This window comes from Ambystoma mexicanum, chromosome 5q (assembly GCF_040938575.1).
Source record: "Ambystoma mexicanum isolate Mex_15411 chromosome 5q, UKY_AmexF1_1, whole genome shotgun sequence".
Taxonomy (NCBI): domain Eukaryota; kingdom Metazoa; phylum Chordata; class Amphibia; order Caudata; family Ambystomatidae; genus Ambystoma; species Ambystoma mexicanum.
The window spans coordinates 10,133,965-10,151,889 of record NC_090933.1 but is presented as its reverse complement, the minus strand read 5'-3'; positions in this window follow the sequence as shown (position 1 = coordinate 10,151,889).

Genomic DNA, 17,925 nt, shown 5'->3' with positions numbered 1-17,925 from the left:
ACTTTGCACTTGTAAAAGTTGCTGCAGCTGCTGTTGCCCTTCTGCGAGTGCCTTTACCACAGCTTCCATGTCTTCTGCTTGGGCATTCTCTTGAATCCCACCGCTGCCACCACTGTAAAATAGTAGGCTGTAGTCGGATGTAGGTTTAACAATTTTAAGATTTATTGCGGTGTTAACCTAAACAACAGCTCTCCTTGTGCACATCAAACAGTATTAGTTTTCATGAGGTTTGGTTTCCGTGAAAGGGTTAATGAAGTCCAGAGTTCAAAAGAAGCTCCACTTGGCTTCTCGCATCTTTAAAAGGGAAAATAAAGTCAACTTAATTCTTTTTCTCCACGGACCTTAGCCTTCAGTCTGACTCACCCTCTGTTCACTGGGTTAAGAAAACAAAAAGACAAAAATCCACACGGAAGGCACAGTCCTTGATTAATGGTTGACGGCTGGCGCTTCTCCTCAGCGAGTCCGCCTCTGATAGGGATCTCCCCTGTGCCTCTCAGTGAGCCTTCTAGTACGCCCAGTCGCAATCACCTTTCCATTCCTCTCTGGTCTCCGGCTCGACTTGCAGCTGTAATCAGAAACACCTGGTGAGCTCTCTGTTGCTGCATTTAACCCCCTCTCTGCTCCTCCCCTCTCTTCAGTCTCCAGCCAGTTTTCCCTCCCATTCCCCACACCTGTAGGGCGTTTTCTTTCCTCATTCCACCCAGTTTCATGCACTGTTTGACCCCACCCTGTATGTCTCTGGGGCCACCCATCGATATGCGGGCTGACTGCATTGCACCAGTGCCAGTTTCTGGTACACCTATTTCCATGCTGTATGATTGGGTTGTACCTATGCCGTTTTCCCTTTTTAATTCTGTCTCTGCCCCTCCTTGGTTTTGTTTCTCGTGGTGGTTTCTGGGACATGTAGTTTTCTTTTGATTTTCTGTGTTAACCTTTTGTTGGCTGGGTCTCATTACTAGAATAGGGTCCTCCCTTGGTTCTGTTGCCTCTTTGACCACCTCACATATGGTAATAACAACTTACCCAAACGATCGAAGCAAAAAAATATTCACCCCGCAAACATATTTGTGGAATCCATATACCAGTATCACAGTGTTTGCATGCATGGCTGCATTACATTGCGGTGGTTGTGGCCAAGCACCGAAGAGGTTAGGCCTTGGCCACAACCACCGCAACGTAATGCAGCCATGCATGCAAACATTTACAAGTTGCACAACCCACAAACCCACAAACGTAGCACAGCCGCTGTTTTAGCTTATGTTACTGTTCCTGTTTTACGGACCTAGGTCCAGACATCGCACGTTGGGCTACGCTGGCCATGAACGTTATGAAAACAGCTGGAGTGCACGGTTTGAGCAACTACTGTCAACAACTAATGTCAACTATGGAGGCGAGTGTTGTAATGTAGTGCCGCGCCCTCACGTAAAGTGAGTGCACGCAATGCACACATAACATTAGCACAAAATGGCAACGCTGAGCAGGTTCTTTGTGCATCAAAAGTACAAAAAACAAAGGTAGTGTGTCTAGTACTGCTGTACCTTCCATGCTGGATGGGGGAGAAAAGAATAACAGAATACTCATTTTGATGAACATATTTCTATGACCAATTATATGGTGCAAGGGTATGTCATTGTGAAATGCTCCTTTTCTTGTAATGGGATATGTTTTTTTTTCCCAAAGCCTTTCTATAAAGAAAACATTTCATACATAGGTATGTCAAGTAGACCTTCAATTATATGTGAGTAGCTGCGTACCTTGTCCATATTTTAAATGTGTGATGCCAAGGAAATCCTTTCATGTGGCGATACCATACTTCACTCCCTATGCGAAGGGTCTGATCAGGGGCAAACCATTGCAAACGCAAATGGTGTCATGTCATTCCGTAATGGGCAACAAGTCTAATGAAGTACACCATATGGAAGTGCACTCATTTCAGCTCACCTCTGGTGCTCTACCAAGTGTAAAATGTCCACCACAACCATTCTGTAAAGGTGACCACCCTAGGAGTGATGCATATTTAAAAGTGTGTAAAATGGAGTAACATATGTTTATAACAACTTACTGTTAGGAAGGATTTCATTTTATATGTAAGTTTACCTCCAGTTGTACACCTGCAAACTTTTTGCTGCTGTTTAAAACACTATGGTCTGACTTTGCCAGAGAGGCACAGCCTTCAGCTGCACTCCTCTGGGCTTTGCTCACATAGTATGGGGAAACTGACATGTCCTTAAAACAGTGAGTACTGGGAGACTTTGATTCCCTTAGTCCTTTTCCAATGTTGCAAATGTTCTGCAACATGTAACGAGTGCACAATGTACTTTACAGTACAGTACACTTGGGTCTCCTAGTCATTTCCAAAGACCCTAGATAATCTCGTAGGTCTTTTTAGGAGATGTGCGGATGTGTCATGGACAGGGCTGGTGGCAGCTTATCTTTTCATGTAATTTTAACCGTTTCCTGCCATTTAACCGTGATTACCACATTTGGCACAAATAGGTGGCCTGGCTCCAAAATGGCCATACCACGAGGATCTTTGTCCTGTGCTTTGGCCATCTTGCCCCTTTGCCTTCCCCAGGTCGAGCCAAGCTGGGTCAATCCTTATTTGGTCATGCAGTTTCCTGCGAAACACCAAGTTTTCGTGGGCTTCGGCATGCCTTGTTGTGTGCCTCCAGGATGTGGGCAGGGGTGTCTCTCCCCAATAAACATCCTGGGTGCCAGAGAGTCTGGAGTGCTGTGAATTCCTGGTACCACTGTTGTCCATGATTGGTCCACGTATGGAATGTGTGTTTGTGAGCAGATCCCCCATTGGGTCCTCTTTGTTTTGGCGCAAAGGAGACTCTGGATAAGAGGAGGCCCCAAACAACCATACCATGTCGATCTCGATAGGATCCAAGTATCCTGAAACTAAGAAGCCAAGTCGAGGAACCACTGGTGAACTGCTGGAAGGTTTGGCACCCTAACCCTGCTGTCGTCCCGTGGAACCCCTCTGCATCTGGTCGTCCTAGAAGGTCTGTGAAGACGCTTCAACCCATTAGAATAGTGGGACCAACTATTCTCGGCAACTTCAACAAAACCTGAAAGTAAGTCTTCTCGGAACTGTCACTGGGCCAACCAGTGGGCTGACCAGCTCACGCAGGACCTTTGCTCTATCTCTGCCGCCGTTTTGAGGAGGCCCTCAAAACCTGGTATACTGCTAGCTCTGTGTCCATGGCACTGTCACACCGAATTTCGTATACTTGGCCTTCCCTGGTCTGAAGTGCGACGAGTGCACCAGGACCAGAGTAAACGTGGTTAACGTGTTGCCCAGTCGCAGCAACGATCTTTGCAGATGCACTGCATTTGTGCCCTCTTGCCCTTCAAGCCTGCTGCAGTGAAACTGGCTTGATCCATCCATGAGGAGCGGAGAAATTGCCACTGTCCCATTTGGGAATCATCACTGTATCTTCGGAACGGAAAGCCGCAGAGCCGTCATATTGCCGCATTTGAACCTGCAACCGAAGTGGACTCGACTGGCAAAATTTGGTCCAGAGTGCGCCACGGGTCGGTCAGTAATCGCATCCCTAACTGGTGGCTCTAGCGCCTCCATCCATTTTTACGCATGAGTGGCCCCTGGGGGTTCCCCTCCTTTCCACTGCTAGTGTGAACTAGCGAACTATTCCCAAACCTTGGAATCACCTCTGCCTTCAAGTGGAGGCCCTCCTCGAATAGTGTGAATCTATTCTTCATCGCCTCAACCACCTTCCTGATCTGCTAGAGACCCCTGAAGAGACCTCATTTTGCCCATTGGAACAACCGCCTGCGCCTGTATTGCATGCACTATTGAGCATAAGGCTCCTCTTTTCTTAGGGCTTGGACTGCTTCTTAGTTAGATGTGTGTTTGATGTTGAAAGGGACTAAAGACTATCTGCATAGCCTATTTTCCTTCCCCTGTAGGTTGTCAATATATTTTGTGCCTTTAACCCTTTAGACCCCAATGGTCTTGTATATATCTTGTATTGATAGTGTTGTGTTGGTTTGATAGTATTGCTGTGATTCTTTTACTGTGCGTTGAATTACAAAGGCCTTGTAATAAATGTGTTTATATTTTTGATATATACATAACTGTCTGGGAGTAATTTGTAAGTGTCCTTGCTCTGTGTGCTCATTGAGTTCCTTCAGTCACCCTCACCCCTCCTGAGACCTAGACTTGACCGCAGACCATAGCTACCTTGATTGGTCTGGCTTGTCCAGAGGTTACCCTGTTCCAAGAAACTAGGCTAGCCTTCTGAACCTCTACCCACCAGGTCAGAGTTCAGAAATCCGTCTTAACAAATTGGTGTACAGCGGTGGGATTGGACTGAAGGTATCCAGTGTTGCACACTAGGGAAGGCCTTTCGAGTTATTCCTACCCAGGACACATAGTGAATTGTTGTAGCATTACTGAAAAAGGCCATAGACGTATCTAACAAAATGGAAACAAGTACCTTGGTAACCTTAAATGCTTCTAAATCTGAAATATTAAGAAAGATATGTGCTGATAGGGGTTTACCTGCTCAAGGCACAAAAATGGAAATTAGTCAAAGAATCATGGAATGGCAAGAGTCACAACGTGGTGCCATAGCTCGTGAGGAAAGTGCAGAAGGTGGTGGGACTGCTCTCACTGGCAGAACTGACATGTCTGTCGCTGAACGTATCCATGGGACCCATGAGGATTTAGATGATGTGATGTCCAATGTTTCCTCTGCTAGTGCTGATGCTGAGGCCATGCTCGAATTCAAGAAACAAGAACTGCTGTTTAGCCAGAAGGAGCTGGAATTTAACATGGCCAAGCTGAAGATAGAGCAGGAAGAAAAACAGAAGGACAGGGATCACCAGTTGTAACTGGCCAAACTTCAAGTCTCCAATGGATCTAAGGGTCCTGGACATGGGCTTGGGTCCTCCTCTCATCCAAGGTTTCCTAAACATCTGCTCAGTGTGTATGATGAAAAGAATGATGTTATGGACTGGCTGAATGCTTTTCAGTATGCATGTGAAGTTCAATAGGTTAACAATGCTGATAAAATTTCATGGTTACTCAGCAGACTGCCCCATTCTGGCTGTAGTGCCATTATGGAAATGTCAAAGGCTGAGAGAGCAGATTTTGCAATGTTGAAGCAAACTCTCATCTTAAAGTTTGGAAAGACGCCTGCCCAATACTGGAAAAGATTCAGAGAGTAGAAAAAGAAAGAAGGAAGTATATGGGTGTCTTATGTAACTGAGTCCTTAAAGAACTTGACTGGCTGGGTTGAAGGATAAAAGTTCTCCACCTTTGAGGGTATGACATGTCTTGTCATGCTTGAACATATTTTTGCATCTTGTTAAGCACCATTTGGCAGATGCTAAGGAGTTAGATCCTAAGAAGCTAGCCATGGCAGCCGATTTGTGGGTTTCACATAGAGTGTCTCATAAGGACAAGACTCATCTTGGTAAGCAGGAGGAGGGGGAAAAGCCCAAAGATAATGAGGGTGGGGGATCTGATAAAACTTCCTCTCAAAAGGCCCACAAAAAGAAAACTAAGGGTAAGTCACAAGAAAACACACAGGGTAGTGCAGGTTAACCTCCAAAACAGAACTCAGTTTACAGTAAGCCTCCCTATGTAAACAGACCCAGTGGATTTTGTATGGCTTGTGGAGCAAGTGACCAAGTGAAGGGGGATCCCAGATGTAAGGTCAAAACCTTGGGGTCCACTCTGCTAATCTGGCCTTCTCCTCCTATGAGGAAGAAGAGATTACAGGAGCATCCTTCTCCTCAGATTCCTTCCCCAGTGGGATAGATTCTGAGGTAGTCTTAGTTTCCCTGGGTTCCTGGGAGCCTAAAGTCTTGGAGGCTTATGCTAGGATTCCAAACAATACCAAGCACTACTTTAAAGACAGTGGGCCTCATCACGATTCTGCCAGTAACCCTTAAATTTGGCGGTAGCGCTATTACGCCTCATTTAAGGGTCCGCCAGATCATGGCCTTGGCAGATTTCCCCCCAGCTTTAAGCTGGGTGGAAATCCGCTGCAAATTTGCCAATTTTCGGTGCTATTACCGCTGGCGGGAAATCCGCTGGTGGTAATAGTGTGAATTTTCCCCATTGTGCCCAATTGGGAATGAGGAATTCCTGAATGGGCCCAATGGGGAATGGGCACCAACCGTTCCACCAAACCCATGATCCGGCTAATAGCACGGGGGGGGTTTGACAGTAGGGCTAACAGCGCCGGCGGTAATAGCGCCAGTGTTACTGCCCAACTCGTGATGAGGTCCAGTGTGCTGATCAATGGAGTTGTTACTCCTTTTCTCAGGGACAGTGGGTGTAGTAGAACTGTAGTGGACTCGACCTTGGTAGACCCAGAGGAAGTTGCCAGAGCTCCTCTGATGCCCACTAAGTTGGCTCATGGCCCACCTCTCCAGTTCCCAGTAATACCTGTAAATCTTACTTTAAATGGTACAGTAGTGAGGAATCCAGTGAGCATTCAGCGAGATGTTCCAGGAAAGGTCTTGCTGGGAAATGATCTCAGAGCTTTAGGGCTTGTGGGAGATACAGCAGAAAGACCCTGCATAAGGTCTCAAACAAGAGCAGCACTGGCCAAGACCACTGCAGTGCCAAGCCAAAGGGGAAACCCAAGTCTAAAGGAGTCAGAAAAAACAAAAGAGGGAAAGTGAATATTCCCCCTAACTCACCTACCACTAAGGTGGAGGTAGTTGGTCAAACACCAGAACTTGATGAGGTAGAGGTGTTGCCTGAAGTATTTGATCCAAATGACCATCCTGAACTAAAAGACTTATTAGTAGAAGGTGGTCCTGACAGAGAAGAATTCAGTAAAGTCCAACGTGAGTTCCCATCTCTGGAAGGCATAAGGAGACAGGCCTGTGCCCAGCTTGAGAGTGAACCTCCTGGAACAAATAGGATTTATTGGGAAGGTGGGCTCCTGTACAGTGAGCCTACAGAGTCTACATAAGGACACCATAGGAGGTTGGTGGTTCCCTCGCTGTAAGACCCTTCCTTCTGCAGCTGGTGCTTGAAGTGCCCCTTGCTGGTCACCTTGGAATCAAGAAACCAAGAAAAGGTTATCCATGCACTTTGACTTGCCCAAGATGGGGGTGCAAATAGAAAGTCACTGCAGGAGTTGTGCCACCTGCTAGTTATCTGGTAAGAGTGGCTCAACAATCCAAGCTCTATTGGTAACACTCCCAGTTGTGTAACGCTCACCTGGTATCCACGGGGACGTCACTCAGCCTGTTCTGACCTCTTACAACCTCAAACCCTTCCCTGGAGTCTACTCGACTGGAGACTGGGCCTGAAACACAGGATTGGTAGAGTTTAACTCTCTATTGTCTCTGTGTGCTTGAACCCCTTCTTCCCCGGGGTCCAACCCTTCCCTTTGATCCACAGCTCACCTTGTTTTCTTGGAAAGTGTGCTCTCTGTCCTGCTTTCAGCGCAGGGGCACGTTGATTGATGCGGGCTCGTTGCTGCCTAGTTACTTCACTGGCGAGAGTCCGACAGGTAAGTATAATGAGTCTTTTGAACAGTTGTCTAACTTTGTTCCTTTCCTTCCTTAGATGATGGCCGGCGTCCGGGATGGCGATGTGCTGCTGAGATGAGCAGCGCTGAAGGTGAGTGAGAGCGCGATGCGCGATGCGAACCTTTCATATTTGTATTGAACTGAGTTCTTTTTCTGTGTCTTTTAGGTGCCGCAACATTTTCAGCGTGGATGCCGGTTATGAAGAAGAAATGCAGTGAGTAAGCGTGGTATGCGGCGCCTCTAGATGTTTCCACGCTAACCTGGAGTGTCTTTTCCCTCTTGCAGATGGATGAGAAGTTCCGGAGACAGAGTTCCCTGAGAGCGGCTGGGATTCAGTTAAGTGTTTGAAGCTCGTACAGTCTTTAAGAATAAGCGTAGATTTGCTGAATGCTTACTAATGCCTTTTTTCTGTTCTTTTCCCTTTTCCTTATGAAGCGGCGTGCCGGGATGGGAATTACACTGCCGAAGATGACCGCAGAACAGAAGAAGCGATGAAGGAAGGGCAGAAGCGCCGCAAGGTAAGGCTGTTCCTAACGGTGTTCTTGTTCTTGCAGGAGCTGAGCGCAGAAGAAAGATGCAGGCCTACTGGAGAGCGATCCAAACATGGTGAGTGCCACGCTGCAGGTGCAGAAACACAAAGCATGTTTCTCAGCCTGGGTGTGGCTTAAATAGTCTCTGGGTATCCCAGGTGTCTCTGGGCTGAACCACACCCAAAAGACTAGACTGCACATGCAGTTCTGGGAACCGAAATATGTGGGGGCATCCATCTTGTCCCCATCAATGCACTACAAGTCCAATCCCCAATGTTATCCTATGGGAGTGAGTGAGTCTGATGCCACAAGCGCCAAGTCTGACTCCAAGTGGGTCTTTGGAGGGATGGAGAGGCCCTTGAGGGCCATGTAGGTGATCGTGGCCTGGCTCCAGCTTGACATCTTGGAGAGCTGGGGACATGAGGGGCAGGAATCATAACAGCTGTCGGGTACCATTTGAAAGGGTAGGGATTGACATTGTTGATCTTCTTGACCCCCAAACATCTTCAGGCAATAGGTTTACCCTGGTGCTGGTCGACCATGCCACCAGATGTCCTGAGGTCATCCCATTAAAAATTGTGACTGCTAAGTCAGTTGCAAAAGCTTTACTTGGCATATTTACTAGGGTTGGCTTCCCTAAAGATGCTGTGTCTGATAGGGGCAACAACTTTATCTCAAAGTAAATGCAGGCCATTTGGAAGGAATGTGGTGTCACCTATACGTTTTCATCTGCGTTTCACCCACAAACGAATGGTCTTGTCGAAAGGTTTAACAGAACCTTAAAAAGCAGGATTGGGGCTATGGAAGAACCCCAACGAAGAAAATGGGATCTTCTGTTACCATGCTTACTGTTTGCTTACAGAGAGGTACCACTGGAGGGTGTTGGCTTCAGCCCCTTTCGAGCTTCTGTTTGGTCACCTTGTGAGGGGACCCTTGTCCATAGTCAAGGAGGGATTGGAGATGCCCACTCCCCCTATTACTACCAACGTAGTGGACTATGTGCTAGGGCTCAGAAAAAGGATGGTACTCCTGATGGGTCTGGCTAGTGAGACACTGAAGGCAGGGCAAGCACTGCTGAAACATTGGTATGAACAGAAGGCTTCCCTCATCGATTTCACACCAGGTCAGCAAGTCCTGATCATGAATCCTATAAGGCCTAGAGCTTTACAGGACAAATGGTCAGGCCCTTACCCAGTGGTGGAGTCACTGGGTGAGGTCAACTATTTGGTGGACCTTGGAAGGGCTGGTCAGGCTCCAAAAGTGTTCCATGTGAATAGACTGAAGGCTTTCATCCAAGAGTTGAAATTGCTAAACTGCTGCTGGCTTCAGATGTTGAGGAAGAGGAGTCAGAACCTCTCCCTGACCTGTTCCAGAGCAGTCCTTCAGACAGCTCCATTGAGGGTGTCCAAGTGGTCCCTCATCTGACTTCTGAGCAGCAAGCAGAGGTGAAAAGTTTGCTTAGGCAGTTCCCCCCCTTGTTTTCACAGTCCCCTGGTTTGACACCTTGGTGCAAACATGACATAAACACAGGAGACAGTGTACCTACCAAAAGTAGGGGATACAGAATGTCAGACAAAGTACGGTCTTACATTAAGACAGAGATCAACAAAATGTTGGATCTTAGAGTGATTGAACCCTCTAGTAGTCCTTGGTCCAGCCCTGTGGTTCTGGTTTCAAAGCCAGGTACCTCTGAGTTGAGGTTCTGTGTGGACTACAGGGCTCTGAATGCTGTTGCCAAGGCAGATGCACACCCCTTGCCTAGTACAGATGAGCTGGTGGATACTTTGGGTGCCTCCAAATACCTCAGCACATTTGACCTCACTGCAGGCTATTGGCAAATAGCACTGGCAGAACATGCCAAGGAGAAGACAGCTTTCTCAACACCAGAGGGTCTTTACCAGTTCAGGGTAATGCCTTTTGCATTGAAGAATGTACCTGCCACTTTCCAGAGGTCTGTGAATCATGTGTTGAATGGGTTGGATGAATTATGTCTTGCATATCTGGATGATATAGCAGTTTTCAGTGACACCTGGGAAGAAGATATGAAACACCTTAGGATTGTTTTACAGGCTCTTCAGAAGGCCCTCTTGACCATAAAGGCCAGTAAGTGCCAGATTGGACAAGGATCAGTTGTCTACCTTGGAAATGAAGTAGGTGGAGGGGGGATACAGCCTTGAAACACTTGTGTATATGCGCGTTACAAATGCCATATCATATCATACCCATGAAAGTTCAAGCTGTACAAGACTGGCCTCCCCCCACTACTCAGTATCAAAGCCCCTGAATATCAAAGACCTTTTATTGTGCAGACAGATCCCTCTGACACTGGGATAGGAGCTGTACTATCACAAGTAAATGAGAAGGGTAAGGAACACCCTATTGGCTTTATTAGTCGCCAGCTTAAGGACAGAGAGCTCAGATGGTCCACAGTAGAGAAAGCGTGCTCCGTTGTTGTGTGGGCCCTAAGGAAGCTGAGACCCTACCTCTATGGGACTCACTTCACTGTGCAAACTGACTATATGCCGTTAAAGTGGCTAATGAACATGAAGGGAGAGAATCCAAAGTTGCTCAGGTGGTCCATAAATCGGCAAGGCTTTGACTTCACTATTGAGCATAGGCCAGGTGTCCAACATAGCAATGCTGATGGGTTGTCCAGAATGTTTAACCGACCTGAACATGAGACTCATCCAGGGGTGGATTAGTTCCCCTTGTCCTTAGGTGTGGGAGAGGCGAGTGTTAGGAAAGATTTCATTTTATATGTAATTTTCCCTCCAGTGTACACCCACAAACTTGTTGCTGCTGTTTAAAACACTATGGTCTGACTTTGCCAGAGAAGCACAGCCTTCAGCTGCACTCCTCTGGGATTTCACTCACTTTTTATGGGGAATCTGACATGCCCTTAAGACAGTCAGTACTGGGACACTTGTTTTCCCTTAGTCCTTTTCCTTTGTTGCAACTTTTCTGCAACATGTAACAAGTGCACAATGTACTTTACAGTACAGTGAACTTGGGTCTCCTAATCATTTCCAAAGACCCTAGATACTCTCGTAGGACTTTTTAGGAGATGTGCAGATGTGTCGTGGACACGGCTGGTGGCAGCTTATCTTTTCATGTAATTTTAATCCTTTGCTGCCATTCAAACCACGATTACCGTGTTTGGCATTAATAGGTGGCCTGGCTCCAAAATGGCCATGCCACAAGGTTCTTTGTCCTGTCCTTTGGCCATCTTGCCCCTTTGCCTTCCCCAGGTCGAGCCGACCCGGGTCAGTCCTTATTCGGTCATGCAGTTTCCCCCGAAACGCCAAGCTTTCACAGGCTTCTGCATGCCTTGTGTTTGTGCCTCCAGGATGTGGGCTGGGGTGTCTGTCCCCAGTACACCTCCTCAGTGCCAGTGTGTCTGGAGTGTGTGTTTGTGAGCAGATCTCCCATTGGGACCTCTTCGTTTTGGTGTGGAGGGGACTCTGGATAAGAGGAGGCCCCAAACAAACATACCATGTAGATCTCTGGAGTTCTCACTAAACGAAGGATAGGATCCAAGTATCCGGAAACTAAGAAGCCGAGTCGAGGAACCGCTGGTGAACCACTTCAAGGTTTGGCACCCTGAGCCTGCTGTCGTCCTGTGGGAACCCTCTGCATCTGGTCACCCTAAAAGGTCTGCAAAGATGCTTTGACCCATTAGAATAGTGGGACCAACTATTCTCAGCACCTTCAACAAAACCTGCAAGAAAGCCTTCTCGGAAGTGTCCCTGGGCCAACCCGTGGGCTGACCAGTTTATGCAGGACCTTTGCTCTGTCTCCACCGCCGTTTTCAGGAGGCCATCAAGGGATCCTCACACCGAATTCCGTACACTTTGCGTTCCCAGGTCTGAAGTGCGACAAGTGCGCCTGGATCGCAGTAAACACGGTTACCGTGTTGCCCAGCCACGGCAAAGATCTTTGCAGGTGCACTGCATTTGTGCCCCTCTTGCCCCTGAAGCCTTCTGCAGTGAAACTGGCCGGATCCATCCATCAGGAGCGGAGAAATCGCTGCTGTCCCGTTTGGGAATCATCACTGTATCTTCAGAACTGGAAGCCGCAGAGCCGTCCTATTGCTGCATTTGAATCTGCAACTGAAGTGGACTCGACTAGCAAAGTTTGGTCCGGAGTTCGCCGGTGGTTGGTGAGTAATCGCATCCCTAACCGGTGGACCCTAGCGCCTCCATCCATTTTTACGCACAAGTGTCCCCTGGGGGTCTCTCTCCTTTCCACTGCTAGTGCGAACTAGCAAACTATTCCCGAACCTTGAAATCACCTCTGCCGTCAAGTGGAGGCCCTCCTTGAATAGTGGGAATCTATTCTTCATCGCCTCACCCACCTTCCTCAGCTGCTAGAGACCCCTGAAGAGACCCCGTTTTGCCCATTGGAACAACCGCGTGCGTCTGCATTGCATGTACTATTGAGCATAAGGCTCCTCTCTTCTTAGGGCTTGGACTGCCTCTTAGTTAGGTGTGTGTTTGATGTTGAAAGGGACTAAATACTATCTGCACTGCCTATTTTCCTTCCCCTGTAGGTTGTGAATATATTTCGTGCCTTTAACCCTTTAGACCCCAATGGTCATGTATATATCTTGTATTCATAGTGTTGAGTTGGTTTGATAGTATTGCTGTGATTCTTTTACTGTGTGTTGATTACAAAGGCCTTGTAATAAATGTGTTTATATTTTTGATATATACACCTTTCTGGTGTAATTTGTAAATGTCCTTGCTCTGTGTGCTCATAGAGGTTCTTTAGTCACCCTCACCTCTCCTGAGACCTAGTCTTGACCACGGACCATAGCAACCTTGATTGGTCTGGCTTTCCAAAGGTTACTCTGTTCCAAGAAACTAGGCTGGCCTTCTGAACCTCTGCCCAACAGGTCAGAGTTCAGAAATCCTTCTTAAGACTTACCCAAATGATCGAAGCAAAATAAAATGCACCCCGCAAACATATTTGTGGAATCCATATACCAGTATCACAGTGTTTGCATGCATATCTGCGTTACGTTGCGGTGGGTGTGGCCAAGGCCTAGCCTCTTGGGTGCATGCAGAGGCCTTTGGCCTCCGGCCATGCACCCAAGAGGCTAGGCCTTGGCCACAACCACCGCAGCATAATGCAGCCATGCATGCAAACATGTGGACAGTTGCCATAACCCACAAAAGTAACACAGCCACCGGCACCCCTACCCAACCGCCGCAACATAATACGCCCAAGTATGCAAACATCTAGCCAGTTACCAGATCCCACAAACATAACACAGACTCCGGAACCCCTACGCACTTCCGTTCACATACTATTATATTACTTCCAACCAAACCACAAAATCTTCAGAACATTGCCCCTGCACCCAAGACTATACTAACTACTGACAACAATACATCATAATAGAGTAAAGTACTCAGTCATCTGGCCAATGGGCACAACCCAAACACATAAACATCCACTTAAACCCTATCCACTTCTATACACACAGTATCCCAATACTTCACCCAGTGGACACACTGCAGGACTATTGACTCCATCACCTCCAGCCATGCACCCAAAACTGTAGGACTTGCTAAGAATCACCACTGGCATGCAACAAACAATGTGTACACTGCACACAAACCACACACACAAGCCAACAGTGTGAAACCTACTTGCAACCAGTTGGCATACTCTTCGGTGCAAGGCCTCTGGCCATGCACCCAAGGCACGAGGGGCTTACCACAAACAACACAGCATAGTACACCCATTGCAAATATCGTCATATTATATACAATCCACTCCCCATCCCCAATTGAGCCTGCCTGCCGTCACCACAGAAGCTAGTCGCCTGAGGAGCTATCTGCAAATCAATTATCTGTGGGTAGCTGCATACATTGTCCATATTGTAAATGTGTGATTTTAAGGAAATCCTTTCATGTCGCAATATCTTACTTCACTAACTAAGCAAAGGGTCTGATCAGGGGCAAACCATTGCAAACGCAAATGGTGTCATGTCATTCCATAATGGGCAACAATTGTAATGAAGTACACCATATGGAAGTGCACGCATTTCAGCTCACCTTTGGTGCTCTACGAAGTCTAAAATGTCCTCCCCAACCATTCTCTAAAGGTGACCACCATAGAAGAGATGCATATTTAAAAGTGGGTAGGATGGAGCAACGTATGGTTATAGCAACTTACCCAAATGATCAAAGCAAAAAAATATGCACTCCGTAAACATATTTGTGGAATCCATATACCAGTATCACAGTGTTCGCTATGCATGGCTGCATTACGTTGCAGTGGGTGTGGCCAAGGATTAGCCTCTTGGGTGCATGCAGAGGCCTCCCGCCTCCGACCATACACCCAAGAGGCTAGGCCTTGGCACAACCACCACAACACAATGCAGCCATGCATATCAACATGTGGCCAGTTACCACAACCATAACACGGCAACTGGCCCCCCTACCCAACCGCTGCAACATGATACAGCCATGCATGAAAACATGTAGCCAGTTACCAGAACCCACAAACATAACACAACCTCTGGCACCCCTACCCACTTCCGTTCACATATTATTATACTACTTCCAACCAAATCACAAAATCTTCAGAACATTGCCCCTGCACCCAATACTGTATTAACTACTGACAACCAATACATCATAATACAGTCATCTGGACAATGGGCACAGCCCAAACACATAAACCATCCACTTGAACCCTATCCACTTCTATACACACAGTATTCCAATACTTCACCCAGTGGACACACAGTAGGACTATTGACTCCATCCCCTCCAGCCATGCATCCAAAACTGTAGGACATGCTAACAATCACCACAGGCACGCAACCAACAATGTGTACACTGTGCACAAAGCACACACACAAACCAACAGTGTGAAACCTATTTGCAACCAGTTGGCATACTCTTCGATGCAAGGCTTCCGGCCATGCACCCATGGCGCTAGGCGCTTACCACACACAACACAGCATAGTACACCCAATGCAAATATCCTCATATCACCTGCAATCCACTCCCCATCCCCAATTGAGCCTGCCTGCAGTCAACACAGAAGCTAGTCGCCTGAGGAGCTACCCACAAATTGCTGCAGTACTCACGGACACCGCTCGCACACCACTGTGTTCTTCCACCTAAACAAATATATCATATGAACCACTTTTCACTTCCCCACCCTTTCCAACCCCTCTTCCCACCACCAGATGCCGCAAAGCATGTTTTCCAGCCCCTTTCGGCGCCGCACTATCCTCAGATACAACATGGCGGTGTTACCCAAAATGATGATGCATTTCATGCTTCCCTAAAGCCAATCACTGGGCACGTGCAATCTCCGCCGACATCACGCCACACTCTAGGCCAATCAGACTTTTGACTGCAGAGTGAACACGGAAATGGGACCATGGAGCAGAACCATATATCACTAATTTTTTGAGACATTTGGTGAAAATGCATCCAACGGTTTGGGCTGTACGTGTGCGCAAAGTTTTGTCCATTCACTCTATGGAGAATGTGGGTCCCCCCCCTGTAACTTTGCTCCCCCTTAACAAAACCTCACCAAACTACCCAGAAATTTGTAGAGTGGGCCATATACTTTCTTTGGAAAGTTTGATGAGAATTCGTCAAGGGGGAGCAAAGTTATAAAACTGCCAAAAAGTGGCCTTCCTATGGGTTGAGCAAGTTAACCATAACTACACACCCACTACCGCGGCCCGTGTAATATCAAACATACATATATATTTATTAAAGGCCTTTTCAATCAAACACAAAGCAAATATCAGCAGTAATAACTAAACCAACACAACACTACCATTAAACATATGTACAGTTACCAATGGCCTAAAGGAATAGTGCACAGTAAGGGTCCACAACCTGAAAAGAAAGGGAGCATACAGTGCAAATATTATTTAGGCAGTCCTTCACTTTTCAAACCCTAACTGAGAGTCAGTCCAATCCCTAAAATGAGAGAAGCCTTGTGCTCAAAAGTACATTTGGTGCTGATAAACTTGATTGTGCTTCTTTTGGTAACCAACCCACTTTCCACCATGCACCTGGTTTATGCTAGGATTCATGCAGAAGTGTTGCAGGTGTGTGTACCAAAAAGAGGCAAAATGGAGCCCTGACCTCTTAGTACAAGCAAGGCAAAAAATGGCCACACACAATAAAGACTGTGCCACACTTAATACTTATGTTTGTTTGGTTTTAGTTATTTGTAAATTGTGACATAACATAATCCAAAGAAAAAGTGCCCATTTGATAACACGTGTTTCAACACAAAAAGTCCCTTTTTCAAATCTGGGCGAATAAGGTCTGTGCATAAACAATAAACATTGACTCAACATATTGAATAAAATATTAAACAAAAATGAATACGTATTGTTGAAATTAGATTAAAGTCCCAAAGAACATATTGACCATAGTTAAATTACAGTTTGAAAACAGTTTGAAACACAGACAATGAGGAGGGGTGAAGGGGATGGGTGGTTTTAGGATACAATGAAAAAGAGAAAGAAACCATAAAGAAAACATGAGTAACACAAAAATAAGTAGCAAATACAGGTAAATCAACAGTATGTATACCACAGGTATTTAGTTCAAGTGTAATGAGTATTGTTACATTCCGCTCTTACCTATGGTCCAAGTAAGGGTTCAAGTCTGGTGTGCCAAAAAGTCATGTGTTAAATCCCCCTGTAGAGTAAGTTTAAGAATGGTATTGGTCGTGAAAATGGTAGTATTGCCAAAACTGCTGTACCTCTTCAACAATATACCGCTGCTACTACCACAAACCTTCTTGAAAAGGCTCAAAAGCTTGGTTCTTGAGTTACTCTGGGCTGGCAAACCAGCTAGAGTGGCGTATACGATACTGGCACTCCCCGTGTCCAGCGGCGGCCTGGCCCTCCCTGATCTTGAAAAATAATTTTGGGCAGCCCAGGCACAATACCTCAGCCACTGGTATGCAACGCAAACAATCCGTCCTCATGTACAGGTGGAACAAGCCCTGGCGACTCCCAACTTCCTGACTGCAGTGGTCTTCGCCCAGCTCCCCGTTCCCAATCGCACGATGAACGTGATGCTCACAACTTACAAGGTCTGGAGGACCGTGGCGAAGAAGTTGGGGGTGCACACAAGGTACTCTCCCCTCTTGCCAGTCAAATTTATCCCTGGGATCCCGCTGACATCGGAAAAAGTGTTTCACCAGTGGGTTGATAAACTGCATATAAGATCCCTAGGGGACCTATTCACAGAAGAAGGTTTCATGACACCAGACCAAGCCAAACAGAAAGGGGGCAACACTGCGCTAGATGTGTTCCTCTACTTCCGAACTCGCTACACCCTACAGACCCACCTGCCAGACTTCCCGCGTCAACCACCTACGTGGCAATTGTTGCACGATGTCATTCAAGCGCAAGGAGACGGCAGGTTGGTGTCACAAATATACAAAACTCTGACCACTGGAACACCCCCCGTCAATACTGGGGCGAAAAATAGATGGGAAAAAGCGCTAAACACAAATATACCAGAAGCAGATTGGAGCTACATATTGAATCAGACTCAGAAAATTGCACTTAATTCCCGGCTTAAACTCATTCATTTCAATTTCCATCACCAAACATACTACACACCGGAAAAAGCTCCCAAACACCATCCCGACATCCAGACAGAGTGCAAGAGATGCGGAACCATAGCCGCAAGCTTTATACACATGGCATGGGAATGCCCCGAGGTAGCCCCCTTCTGGAACAGGGTGCTAGATACGTCAACGGCAATCCTGGGAGAAGCAATACAACCGAGATGCACGGCAGCCCTGCTGGGGATGACCAGGCTGCTATCAGCTCCTTCGAGGAAACTGGCCGGAGTCCTACTAACAC